Here is a 13,757-nt window from a genome sequence, read left to right as displayed (position 1 = left end):
GTAGAAGGGATCTTTCCCACGCCTCTTAAAGAGGCAGTGGTCCGCCCTCTCTTAAAAAAACCATCAGCGGACCCGGCCGTATTGGCGAACTATCGGCCGGTGTCAAACCTTCCCTTTCTGGGTAAGGTTATAGAGCGGGCGGTGGCAATTCAGCTACAGGGGTTCCTGGAGGATCCATTCCAGTCCGGCTTTCGGCCAGGTCACGGGACGGAGACGGTTCTGGTCGCCCTCATAGATGACCTCATGCGACATCTGGATCAGGGCGGCTCAGCGGTGCTGTTGTTATTAGACCTGTCAGCAGCTTTCGATACGGTTGACCATCAGCTACTGACTAGCCGCCTTGCCGATGTGGGGATTCAGGGATCTGCCTTACAGTGGCTGACCTCTTTTCTCCAAGATCGGGGACAAAGGGTGGTGATCGGGGAGGAAGTATCCCAGAGGCACTCTCTTAGTTGTGGGGTGCCACAGGGAGCGGTCCTATCCCCGATGCTATTTAATATCTATATGCACCCCCTTGCCCAGATTGTCAGGAGGTATGGACTGGGTTGTCATCAATATGCGGATGACACCCAGCTTTATCTATTGATGGGTGGCCGGTCCGACTGTACCCCGGAAAATCTAGACCTGGCTTTACAAGCCGTGGCATCTTGGCTCAGACTGAGTCGACTGAAACTGAATCCGACAAAGACTGAGGTTCTCTACCTGAGTCGGGGTGGTCCAAGGGGAGAGATCCATCTGCCGACTCTTGACGGGGTGCCACTAACACCGGTCCCTAAGGTCAGGAGTTTAGGCGTGCTCCTTGAGTCCTCCCTTACAATGGAGGCCCAGGTAGCAGCCACCGTTAGATCTGCCTTTTTTCATCTTCGGCGGGTGCGGCAGCTGGCTCCTTTCCTGGAGCACAACGATTTAGCGATGGTAATCCATGCTACGGTCACCTCAAGAATAGATCACTGTAATGCTCTCTACATGGGGCAAACCCGGAGACTACAGCTAGTGCAGAATGCTGCGGCACGGCTGCTAATGAGGCTGCCACGATGGGAGCACATTCAGCCAGTGCTGAAAGAGCTGCACTGGCTACCTGTTGTGTTCCGAGTTTGCTTCAAGGTGTTGGTATTGACCTTTAAAGCCCTTTATGGTCAGGGACCTGCATATCTACGGGACCGCCTTTCTCCATATATCCCCCAGAGAGCACTGCGTTCAGGGGCAAAAAACCTACTCTCTGCCCCCGGACCAAAAGAAGCCAGGTTATGCGTGACAAGATCTAGGGCTTTTTCGATGGCAGCACCAGAGCTTTGGAATGCCCTTCCAGAAGCCATACGGGCCCTGCGGGATCTGTCTGCATTCCGCAGGGCCTGTAAGACCGAGTTGTTCAAGCAGGCCTTCGATGCTTGACGAAAAGACGGCTGCCACCGGACATCACACAATGCCGGTAATCACTGCTTGGAATTTTAATGCCGCTTATAATGTATGGATTCAGCACTATATCATGGTTTTAAAAATTGTAATATGTTTTTAAACTGGAAAATGTAAATTATGGTTTTATATATTTTATTGGTTTAACTGTGTAGATATGATAACTGTGTAGATATGAGTCCGCTTGCGGAGAGGGCGGGATATAAGTCAAATGTAATAAATAATAAATAAAATAAATAAAAGTAGTCCACAGGGAAGATCAACTTGCATATGTAGATGCCTTCAATGGTGTTTCTGTAACCTAAGAATTAACATTCCATAGTAGCATTGTAGCTAAGTGATAGATAGCATGTACAAACGTAGCAATACCTGCCAACTACTTAGCTCTGCTTCCTTTTCCCCTTTAATTCTATAGTTGTTCTTTTGGCTGGGATACATGGTAGCATTCTTTGAGCTTACAGGAGCTGAGTTTTAACTCTGAAGCTTTTCATGCTGGGAGAAAAAAGCCTGATTACAGAGAATTAATGTACCAGGAAAGCAACTACACAACATAACAAAGTTTTAAAATCTAGGCTATTAAGTGATGGAAGGCAGAGGAAATTAGTACAACAAACACACAAGAGAAACAGCAGTCAAAACTGCAGTGGTTTATGATGTTACATGCATTTTGTTCTGATGACATTATGGATAGAATTTAGATCCCAGAAAAACCGTCTATATCAGATAGTAGATCTGAAAAACTTGGAGGACTAGCTTGAAACCTGCACCAGGAAAAGTGTGTGTTCATTCTTAGTTCGCTTTCTGTGTTCCCTCAGCAAGCTTAGCCTGTCATACATTGTAGTTATCCCATTCTCACAGCAACCTTGTATTAGGGTGATGTATATATGTATGATTAGCCCAAAGTCACCCAATGAGCCTCATGACAGAACAGAGTTTCTACTCCTGGCCCCTCTAGCCAGTATAACTTCCGCGAATATTTCCACAAATATTCAGAGAGTGACCGTCCTATTGAACAGCACTGCAGATCCTTGGAAACTACCTACCATTCTTCCAGTGTATAAGGTAAGAGACATCTTCCTGTCATGAAGTTATGATTGCACATGACCCCCTATTCTTGTCAATTTTTCTGTTTATGGTACTGAAAAGTATTTTCCATTAGCTGTTATTCTGCCCCAGGAATACTTTTGACAGATCAGCTTGATTGGATTGATAAATATCATCAGGAACATATACAAGTGCACTGGTGACTGCACTGGCTTCCTTTATTCTGCTAGCTGCAATTCAAGGTGATAGGTGTTTTTTTTAAAAAAAACATTGGACTAAATCAGGTGTCAAACTCATTTGTTATAAGGACTGGATCTGACATAAATGTCACTTTGTCAGGCCAGGCCAGGCCATGTGTGCCATAAAATGTAATGCCAGGTACTGGAGATACAAACTTTATAAAGAACACAGGAAACCCAATTATATTAAATATTTAATATTTTTAACATGTTTGTATTTTAACCCTGTTCCAGTATTTCCTTAAAGTATCTTCCTGATGTCCACCCTCCCACTTCCACTGCCCATTGCTCATTAGCACTGGGACAGTATAAAGGGACATAATGCACAACCTCTATCATCTGGCAATAGAGATATTGACTAGTTGCTCAAGGGCCAGATAAGAGCTCTAGATGGGCCAGTTCTGGCCCACCAGCTGCATGTTTGACACCCCAAATGGTTGGGCCTGATCAACTCAAGAAGCCACTGCCTCCTATATTATACCCTCCAAACAATGACAACTAGCTCATGAGCAGAGCATCTTTGGAAAATTCCTTTATGCTTGGGCTAGCTTTGGAGGAAGGTATTTACCTATTTTAATTGGATTTTGCAGGTAAAACAGAGATAATGGTTCATACTAGAGTTCCTTTGATACTGGCACCTGTACTGTGAGTTTGTACTATAAAACAAAGCTGGCCATATTTGGCCTTCACAGTAGATGAGATAGTCCTGATGTTCTATGTCTTGATGCCTTGAAGCACATCTATCCCATTGTGGCAAACAGCTGAGCCAAGGCCAGAGTTGCTTTATGCATAGTTGCATTCTTAAAACTTGATGTAATTTCAAGCTGTTTCTGTAATGCTGGTGTGAAGCTTTTAACAAGAGGAAAGGGGAGGATTCAGCTGATGGAACTCCTGTGCGCCTTCTTGCGCAGTACTGGCAGCATGAACCTTCCATGGTGATAGTTTAAATAAATCTTTTAAATTGTTGCAGTTCTTATCCAGACAGGAATGAGAGCAGCTTTTTGCTTCTAATAACTTTCCTCTTGTTTAGAATAAATTATGTTATGAAAGCCACTCCCAAGTACTACAGACTAGCTGTTATTTTCATTAAGAACCATGCACATTTATGTTCCACAGGCTTCTCCCTGTATTTTTCCTAGTTGACCTAATGAGCAAACGTTCTTGTGATGTATGTTCTGTGTGGAAATAAAGAATTTTAAACCAGTATTTGGCTTTTTAATGTATTTTCCAGGGTGTGTTTGACAACCCCTTTTGCAGTATGAGTTATGATGCTATCTGTTCCACAATACACAGGGAGAAAACTCCTGTTAAATCAGACTGATGTATGGCCATTTGAGGGACATAAGTTGCACTGCATCATTGATATATGCAAAGAAGAACAGCATGGGATGAGAGGAATGACTTGATTGCCCATGAAGAAGTAATCACCTTATTTATCTGTCCCATAAGATTCCGTTTAACTGATCAATAGGCTATGCAGAATCAGACCACGCCATAATAGTGTATTCATTGGACCCTTGTAATCCATTTGCGTGTGTGAGAGAAAGCAGTAAAAGATTATTTGTACAAGGTAATGCTACAGGCAACAATTTGATTTGCAGGCAAGCACGCAGTTTGGCAAGAACCTGAATTCACTAGTTGTTCAGTCCAGCTCCTGGGTGGAAAATCAGGAATCAAATGATGTGAAACAGGAGCTAGCACAAGTTTAGGGAACTGATGTTCAGCTATCCCCTGTAGTTGTGGGAATCAGCCTTAGCCTCTCACTGCTGCAAATATTAAAGCCCCAATCATGACAGGTGAAAGGGGTAAGGCCCAGCATGCTCTGCTCTCTAAAAAATGCTACACAGCAGGCCAAAGCTTAGTACCACACAGCTAATAGTCCTGATAACAAGTTTCTTCCTGCACTTAGTCAGTAGCTAACCAAGATCTGGATCTGTGCAGGGGTGAGTGCACAGGTTTACAGCCCAAGCTACTTTTCCAGAAGTGGGCTGGAAAAGGACTGTTAAGGCCAAACTTCTCCCCTTATATTCTCTTGTTCTAAGGCTGATGTATTTTGATCTTTATGGCAGGGACACCCAATGGAGGTTGATGTAGCAGCAGGGCCCTAGCCTTGTTATAGTATCTCCTCTCACCACTAGTGAGCAAAACAAAACTATTCACAAGTAAGAGAGGCCTTTTTAAAAACTGCACTGAAATGCTGTCTGGAAAATGATTCAAAGCTATTGACGTGGATGTGTGGAATTAAAACTGGAGAGTCATAATTGAAGACCACAGACAGTGAAATTCATTAAAAATGGGCAGCACTGCTTCCAATACATTCTTGCCATTTTTCTCTGTGATGTAGCTAGAGCAGTTTTGTGCTTCTTTCTGAAGATCCTACTTGTATAGAATTTGAAGGGCTGTGGCTCATGGTAGAGCATCTGTTTGGCCTGCTGAATGTCCCAGGTTCAATAGTTGGTGTCTGCACTTAAAAGGACTGGGTAGAAGGTGATGTGAAAGATCCCAGCCTGAGACACTGGAGAGCTGCTGCCAGTCTGAGTAGACCATACTGAGCCGGATGGACCTAGTTGGGTATAAGGCAATGTCCATGTGTTCCCTCTCCCTGTTGAAGTCTGCCTCCTGGTTTTGGTAGGGGAATGATAGTACACTCCCACTTCCAAGTATGGCTCAGTATCTGGTTGGTTGCAGGCTCTACCTCGTGGGGTGGGGGGAAAGTTTAGCAACAAAGTTCTCCTGGATTTACCTAATTAAATGGTGATAAACAACCTTTAACTATAATAATACAAAAGAGTTAAGGTGGTGACTTTGGTTCTTTGAGATGTAACCAGCAAATCAGACAGAACACCTGTAAACTTATTTTTTTATTGAGACACGTTATTTTCTTTAATGAGCAAGACAGAACAAAATACAAGCATGAAAATTAATCCCACAATTACTGTGAAAATAAATGCTAAAATTATCAAAGTACCAGCATTACTTTTAGCAAGGAAATCTGGTTTCAATTATCTGTCTCACTGCTCCGTGGCGCAAAGTGGTAAAGCTGCAGTACTGCAGTTGAAGCTTTCTGCTCACGACCTGAGTTAGATCCCAGCAGAAGCTGGGTTCAGGTAGACGGCTGAAGGTTGACTCAGCCTTCCATCCTTCCAAGGTCGGTAAAATAAGTACCTAGCTTGCTGGGGTGGAGGGAAGTGTAGATGATTGGGGAAGGCAATGGCAATCCACCCTGTAAAAAGTCTGCCATGAAAACATTGTGATGTGATGTCACCCTAGTCGGAAACAACTGGTGCTTGCATGGGGGACTACCTTTACTTTTTTACCCACCAAGAAATCTCACCTATTCTTCTTCTGAGACTTCTATCCAGAGAAATCTGATTTGCTTGTCACAGGAGTGCATATTTATAGAAAAATACCAGTCTATCATAATCAAGTGATATTATCTAGACAACTGGTTCATAATAAACAACATAAGGAATATTGAAGTCCAAACTGGCAAGAGAGCCAGAACTCACTGAAAATGTCAAGACAGTGTGCGACTGCAATTAAAAAAAAAGCCAATGCTATGCTGGGGATTATTAGGAAGGGGACTGAAAACAAATCAGCCAGTACCATAATGCCCCTGTATAAATCGATGGTGCAGCCTCACTTGGAATACTGTGTTATAGCAGTAAAGTATAGCATTGGGAAAAGTCCAGAAAAGGGCAATTAGAATGATTAAAGGGTTGGAACACTTTCCCTATGAAGAATGGTTAAAACATTTGGGACTCTTTAGCGTGGGGAAACAATGGCTGAGAGGTGACCTGATCGAGGTTTACAAGCTTATGGATGGGATAGAGAAGGCAGAGAAAGAAGTACTTTTCTCCCTTTCTCACAGTAAAAGAACTTATGGACACTCAATGAAATTGCGGAGCAGTCGAGTTAGAATAGATAAAAGGAACTACGTCTTCACCCAAAGAGTGATTAACCCATGGAATTCACTGCCACAAGAGGTGGTGGCAGCTACAAGCATAAATAGCTTCAAGAGGGGACTGGATAAATATATCAAACAGAGGTCCATCAGTGGCTATTGGCCACAGGGTATAGATGGAACTCTGTCTGGGGCAAGTGTTCCTCTGTATTTGGGGGGGGGGGGGCAACAATGTGAGGGCTTCTAGTGTCCTGGCCCCACTGATGGCACTGGGTTTTTTAGCCACTGTATCTGGATGGGCCACTGGCCTGATCCAACATGGCTTCTCTTAAGTGCTGAATAAGCTAATCAGGTGCATATAAGTTACATCTGGTAAAGGTAGATAAGATGGTCAATCTCAACTTTTAGCCTTTATTAAAAAGCAATCTACCTTTTTATATAACTTGCAACTAACTGCCCAAGACAAAAATAACTTGAAGAAAACAAGAGTTCATGGACAGTGCTTGGACTCTCGGTTTTCTTGCAAACTCTGCAAGGAAAGCTTAGTAGTGTCACAGCTACTGCTACAACTCCTCTGCCACACCACCAGCCTATGTGGACAGTGTGTGTGACATTCGCAACCATTGTGCCCAGTAGGCAAGTTACCATGCTGTCAAAATGTCTGTCACAGATCCCACTCTCTATATTCCTAACCAAAAGCGCATTCCCCAGCCTCAGAAGGGGGTCCTTCGTTGGAGGATATCACTTTGTAGTTCAAGGAAGGTATTCCATCTAAGGGATTATTTCTAGCCTCCTTAAACTGACACCCACTAACCTTGAGAGTCTCACTCTCCAAAACTGCAGGGAAGCTATCAGCACATGGGTAGGATGGTCCTAACGGTTATACTTCAGTCCAGGACCAAATTTAAGGGGGGGTGGGACAGAGGTGAGTGCTTGCCCTGGGTGCCAACAGAAGGGGGCGCCAAATTGGTTATGGAGTCCATTGTATTCTATGGAACCATAAGATATAAGGGAACATCATTTTTTAATTTTGCCCCCCCCCCCTCAAAAAACATGTCGATCCGGTCCTGCTTCCGCCTCTGTATTTCAAGAGGTACCTTTAGCTACCCAGACACGTAAGTTTTTGTGTTCTATTGCTTCAGATCAACACGGCTGCCCACCTGGATCTACAAAGACCTGCCCTATGAAACCTAAGGATCCCATTCCCATGAACCTCTGTCTCGGTTTCTCCAGACGGGCAGCCCTTGCCTGGAGGGAACTAGCCTGTTCCCTTAAAAGAGCCCCGTGCACTGAGCACACTGCCGCAATTTCCATCCCATGGCAGATAATCACACATGCGGCACTTTCTAAAAAACGCTGGATAGCCTCCGCGTTCCACCCTCTTGTCGGCATTCCGATTTCTTAACTGCTTAATGGTTGCTTAAAGGTGTTAAGGTTATGAAAGGGTCCTTACCTAAACTTATGGAGAATCCTGTACCTAGAAAGTTAATGTGACATGAAGTCCATTTCATGAGTCAGAATTCGTATCTGACTGCGGGAGCTTCCAACTCCGCCCCCCCCGCACATTTTAAATCCTTTATATTAAGTAGCCTGAGCAAAACTTATAACATTATCAGTATTTGCAGAGTAATACAGAATAGTTAACCAGTACACCAATTAACAGTAGAATACACAAACCGGGTCTTTCCACTAGCTAGCTATACGTAGGTATAACCTCATAGCACTTCAAAAGGGTAAGAGTGGTGAAAAAAACGATGCTTTCTTTGCCATAAATTCTATTGTAGGGTACTACATCACGTAACAGGAACTGACCAAGGGAGCTTTGACTCTCAAAAGCTCATACTCTGAAAATTTCGCGGGTCTCTAAGGCGCCACGGAACTCGAATCTAGCTGTTGTACTGCACACCGACACGGCTATCTTCTGAAAGTATCTCGCTTTTAAGTGCTTCACAAGCTGCTGTCTACTTTCTGGAGTCGTCCCGAAGACGTTACAAGCCATCATAGAACGGCTGTGAATCGGCCCAAACGCAAACCTCTACGCTGGTTCCTCCCAGACCTTGCCTAGCTCCGCCCACTCCGCGACTCCTCGCCCGCCAGCCCGCTCCCGCTCGGCTCCCACCAGGCGGCGCCGCAGAGACGCGAGGAGGAGGAGCCGCCGCTCCGCCTCTGCGGCTGTATGCAGATGAGCTACCGCAGGGCATTGTGGGGATCGAGAGGGTTGCGGGGAACACGGCCCAGCTTGGGATCGGGGCGCACCCAGATCGCCGGCTCTTCGGTGTCGTTGTGCGTCCCGCGAAGCTGAAGCGCGGCCGGTGCGGAAGAAGCGTCGGCCAGCGGGTCACTGTGCCTTGCATAGCAGTGGGAGGCGGAGGCTAGCGGGTCGCGGGCGAAGGAAAGCATACTTACCTGGCAGGGGAGACACCTTGATCACGAAGGAGGTTTTCCCAGGGTGAGGCTCATCCATTGCACTCCGGGTGTGCTGACCCCTGCGATTTCCCCAAATGCGGGAAACTCGACTGCATAATTTGCGGTAGTGGGGGACTGCGTTCGCGCTTTCCCCTGACTTTTCTGGTGCGAAAAATAGACATTTACTGCTTTGTCTTTCAATTCTTCTCATTTTCAATCTATTGCTGTTATATTTACTTTTTCGTTCTCTCACCGTGACAGCCGGGGGGGGGGCAGTTAACAGGGAGGATTAGGATTACGCGTTGTTTTTAAAGCCCCCCCCCCCTAAATAGTGGGTTGGATTCAGCATCCTGACGCTAAAAGATGCTGACAAGTCCCGCAGATCTTTTTCACTTTTCCTCCCCACCTCAGGAAGGTTATTCCCAGGGCTAACAGCCACAGTACTGCCCTTTCCACGTCATTCAGTAGAGCGGGCGTGTCCAGCTCATTTGTTATGAGGGCCGGATCTGACCTAAATGAGACATTGTGGGGTTGGGCCGGGCCGTATTTAGGTAGCGGAGGTATAAACTGTATAAAGAACACAATTTTTAAAAAACATGCTTAAAATGATAGCACTCGTTGGTCTTAAAGGTGCTTTCTTCCTATTTCTCCCATGGGATCCAGGGAACTGAGCAAAGGAAGCTTTCCTTCCTTCCCCAGGGGACTGACTGGTGGGGGAGGAGCCTCAGCCACTAGAAGGAAGAGAGGCTTGGCTCAGTAGTTCTGCTGTGCGACTCAGAAAGCCTGGAAAAACAAGCTCCTCCCAAGGGAGAAAATAGAAGCTTTGCTCTGTAGCTCCTGAGCGATTGAGCAAGTCTGGCAAAGCAAGCTGGGATGCAGAAGGAAGCAGGAGAGAGGGAAGCAGATGACAGCCCACCGCCCACGGTGAATTTAGCCTCTGCTGCTGCTCGCAGACGGCGATGGCCCCTCCCCGTGATGACTCGCTCGCCCCCCCCCCAGTTTCCCTCGCTCGCGGGAGCTCTCTGAGCCAGGGACCACACACACACACACACCCCCCCCCTTCACCGCGCAGCAGCCGCAGCAGCAGCAGGGGTTCCCCAAGCGATATAGTGGGGCTGCCCTCAGCAGAAAGAGCAGGTCCGGCCGGCGGACCTTCTTCTTCCCTGTCGCGTCCTCTTCCTCTCCCACCAGACGACGGCGCAGAGACGCGAGGAGGAGGAGGAGCCGCCGCTCCGCCTCTGCCGGCTGTATGCAGATGAGCTGCCGCAGGGCATTGTGGGGATCGAGAGGGTTGCGGGGAACAGGGCCTAGCTTGGGGGCGCGTCGCCCCCCGGCCGCTGGCTCTTTGGTGCCGTTGTGCGTCCCGCGAAGCTGAGGCACGGCGGGTGCCGAGGGAGCGTCGGCCGGTGGGTCGCTGTGCCCTGTATAGCAGTGGGAGGCGGTGGCTGTCTGTGTGCGGGCGAAGGAAAGCATACTTACCTGGCAGGGGAGACACCTTGATCACGAAGGAGGTTTTCCCAGGGTGAGGCTCATCCATTGCACTCCGGGTGTGCTGACCCCTGCGATTTCCCCAAATGCGGGAAACTCGACTGCATAATTTGTGGTAGTGGGGGACTGCGTGCGCGCTTTCCCCTGACTTTTCTGGTGTGAAAAATAGACTGTTCTCTGAGAGAGAGAGAGAGAGAGATTTATACTTTTGAGTGCCTCAGACTTTCGCGCGCGCACAAGCCCTCCTCTCTCTGTGATCTCTGTTCCTTCAGCTCCTCTTCTTTCTTTTGGGCTGTACAAGTCTTAGTTCTTCCGCTCAAGCCGGTAAAACTCACATATCTGTGCACGTGTGTTAAGGGGCTGTTAGGTCCATGTGATTCCGCTGCCTTATGTTGGCTTTTGGATCTGCCTTTTCCAGTGACTTCTGTTCTCATGTTTCCAGGTGGGCAGCTGTGTTGGTCCCAAGTAATAGAACAAAGTTGCAGCCCAGTAGCACCTTTAAGACCAACACAGTTTTATTCAGAATGTACACTTTCGTGTGCTAAAAGCGCACTTCATCTCTGTAAGCCAAAATGCCCTCAAAAGAGGTTAGGGAATTGACAGGTGGGCAACTTTGGCTCAAAAGGACCTAGAATCTATGTATACAGGATTCCACTTCCAGAAATTATTGCTAAATTTACCAAGGACACTAATTAAGTAAAACAATTATGAATTTATTACAGAAAAATATAGAACACACACATACAAGACAATAGATACATATGACATACATACAGACCTAATAAAAATAGAGAGAAATATATAGAGGTAACATAAGGATGGACAAACAAGGTCCAATGGCGACAAGCTAGGAAGATGGGGGAAGGGATCTGAAGGAAGGACAATGGCCTGGCCAACCTTGTCCTGCCTCCATCTTAAGACTCAGAAGGCAGCATTAAAGCCTTCATGTACTTTGGCCTATGCAAGAATGCTGAGGGTCTCAGAATGTGCTGCCCTTTCACCTCCTTCCTGGAATCCACATTTGGGGTTACAAGCTTATGTAAACATTGGTCGTTTCATTCTGCACATTGCTAATCAATGATTGTGTAAGAAAGAATGTATAAAATAAAGCAACGCAACCACTGTCACAGCAATGCAAGCAGCATGGACAGACTGGTGCGTGAACCTCATCTCTGAGTCGTGTGACCATTACTACAAGTGGTGCAGCGAACAGGGACCCCTCTCACAAATGTCTGGAACAGACCCCTCAGAAGTGCACTTCGTCTTCATCCCCTTCAACTGTGAGTATGGGAGGGCAGTTCTCACAAATCCAGCAGAAACATTTGGAGGAACTGCGGTTCCTCCTTCAGAAGTACGGCAGGTCCGTGACTTCTGGGCAACTTCAGACTCTCTTACAAGAGATCGGTAAGCAATGCCCCTGGTACCCGGAGGGAGGTTCTGTTAAACTTCGGGACTGGGAGATGTTAGCCAAAATGCCCTCAAAACGAGGTTGGGGAATTAGTTAGGTGGGCACCTGGCTCACTAGGGATCTTTTCACCTATGTATACAAGATTAACCAACCAGAGAGTGATGCTTAAATAACGGAACTCTAATTTAGTAAAACCAATTATAATTTATTAAGAAAAATATAGTCTTCCATACAAGATAAAAATACACATCCAATCACACATACAGTCCTAGAAATATAGATAGATCGATAGGGGAACATAAAGGGTAGACACACAGGGTAATATTACCTATCGTAGTCTTCGAGGAAGGCTCCAATGGCGACAGAGAGGAAGTGGGTAAGGGACCCGAAACTGATCAGGAATCGGGGATGGATCTATGCAGCGGAAGGTGGGATACTGATAGATGCACACCTGTGGGTAGCTAGTCCACAGGTTATAAGGACTCTCTTGAGCCCTCAGGGGGTGGGCGGTATGAGGGAGGAGAAAGGGGAGGCTCTGCAGTGACCATGAAGGCTGGACTATTGCAAAGCCAATAGAAAGTTCCTTGGTGGTACCTAATTGGGTACCTGCTCTTGACCAATGAACTTCGCCTAGGTCCTGGGTACCTGAAAGAACTTCCAGATTGCAACAGGGCCTGGGGCGGCTCCAAGGTGTCAGTCGGGAAGAAGAATGGAAATGGCTACTGGGTGGGGAAATACTTAAGATTAGATGGGCTTATCTGGGAAGGTGATAATACGGAATCAAATATTGACCTAGGTATCCCCCGGTTTAGACAAAAGACTTGGCTCTGGCAGGAGGTGGTCTTCCTCTTTTCCTATCTTCTCCTGGGCAGGAGTCTTTGTCCAGGGTTTTGCTAGACAACAGGGATGACATCTGAGTTGATAATCCACTCATGGGGCAGACAGGTTGCTTGCAGGCTAAAAGGTGACATAGGGTGTGCACGTGAGCCTTCCACTATGAGGAGATGAAGTCCAGCCTGGCGGGAAGATGGCTACGAGTGGTGTTAGCGTTACACGGTGGATTCCATGTTCAGCGCTTCATAACCGATCGCCTGGATAGCTCCGTGGCGGCGCAGACTCTTCCGCTACACGGCTGGCCCATGCGATGACGGGGAAACGTCCGTTTGTGTTAGCAACCACTCTGTACTGGTTTAGAATGCCTGTATGACTTGTGGCTGCTTGTACCTATAAGTCCCTTATATTCCTGGATAGTTTTGCCCACACTCTCTGGCCAGACGTGTGCGAGCTCACTTCTCCAGGCGCCCTGGCAACCATACTGGTGACTATGATGTTTGGAAAAGGGGGCTTTTCCTCACAGAGAAGATAGGGAAGACCCTTCATACAGAGCCTCGAGCTTCTGTTGAAATTCTGCAAGCCTGGCATAAATGCAGGTATGCAGTAGAGAAATTTATGCCCGTTTCTAACACAAGCCAGCTCTCCAAAGATTGTCCCCTAAAATGCACTGGTGTTCAACTTGTGCCCCCTGCCCCTCCTCTTCTTCCTCCTCCTCCACCAATGGATCCACCCATGGGCTCACTATCTAATGCCCCAGGACACATGGTCTGTGAAGTTTTGGAGAAGAAACTTGATCAGGCTAAAGTGGAAAATGTCCCAGAGTTGGCAGAAATGTTGTCTATTTGCCCTGAACAGTTGACAGGGGAAGAGTTGCCTGGCCTTTTATCGGAATGCCCAGTAACCTATGCACAGAATGAGAATGAGCAACAGATTGTTAACTGTACTGTGTTGCCCCACTCTGTTTTGAGTGAAATTCAAAAGGCTATCAGAGACATGGGCATAAGGGGAACCGATGTGCAGA

At 46.8% G+C, this 13,757-nt stretch overlaps 2 non-coding genes across 2 annotated transcripts; both read left to right on the top strand.

Moving 5' to 3' along the window:
• Positions 1–8,998: 8,998 nt before the first annotated feature.
• LOC132590322 (U1 spliceosomal RNA) lies at positions 8,999–9,162 on the top strand. Its single transcript, XR_009556671.1, has one exon. It is a non-coding gene; the product is annotated as a U1 spliceosomal RNA (small nuclear RNA).
• A 1,315-nt stretch (positions 9,163–10,477) lies between these two features.
• On the top strand, positions 10,478–10,641 carry LOC132590320 (U1 spliceosomal RNA). Its single transcript, XR_009556669.1, has one exon. It is a non-coding gene; the product is annotated as a U1 spliceosomal RNA (small nuclear RNA).
• The last annotated feature ends 3,116 nt before the right edge of the window (positions 10,642–13,757 follow it).

The sequence above is a fragment of the Heteronotia binoei genome, chromosome 21 (genome assembly GCF_032191835.1).
Source record: "Heteronotia binoei isolate CCM8104 ecotype False Entrance Well chromosome 21, APGP_CSIRO_Hbin_v1, whole genome shotgun sequence".
Lineage (NCBI taxonomy): Eukaryota > Metazoa > Chordata > Lepidosauria > Squamata > Gekkonidae > Heteronotia > Heteronotia binoei.
The sequence above is the reverse complement of the archived record's forward strand: the minus strand, read 5'-3'. Positions and strand labels throughout refer to the sequence as shown.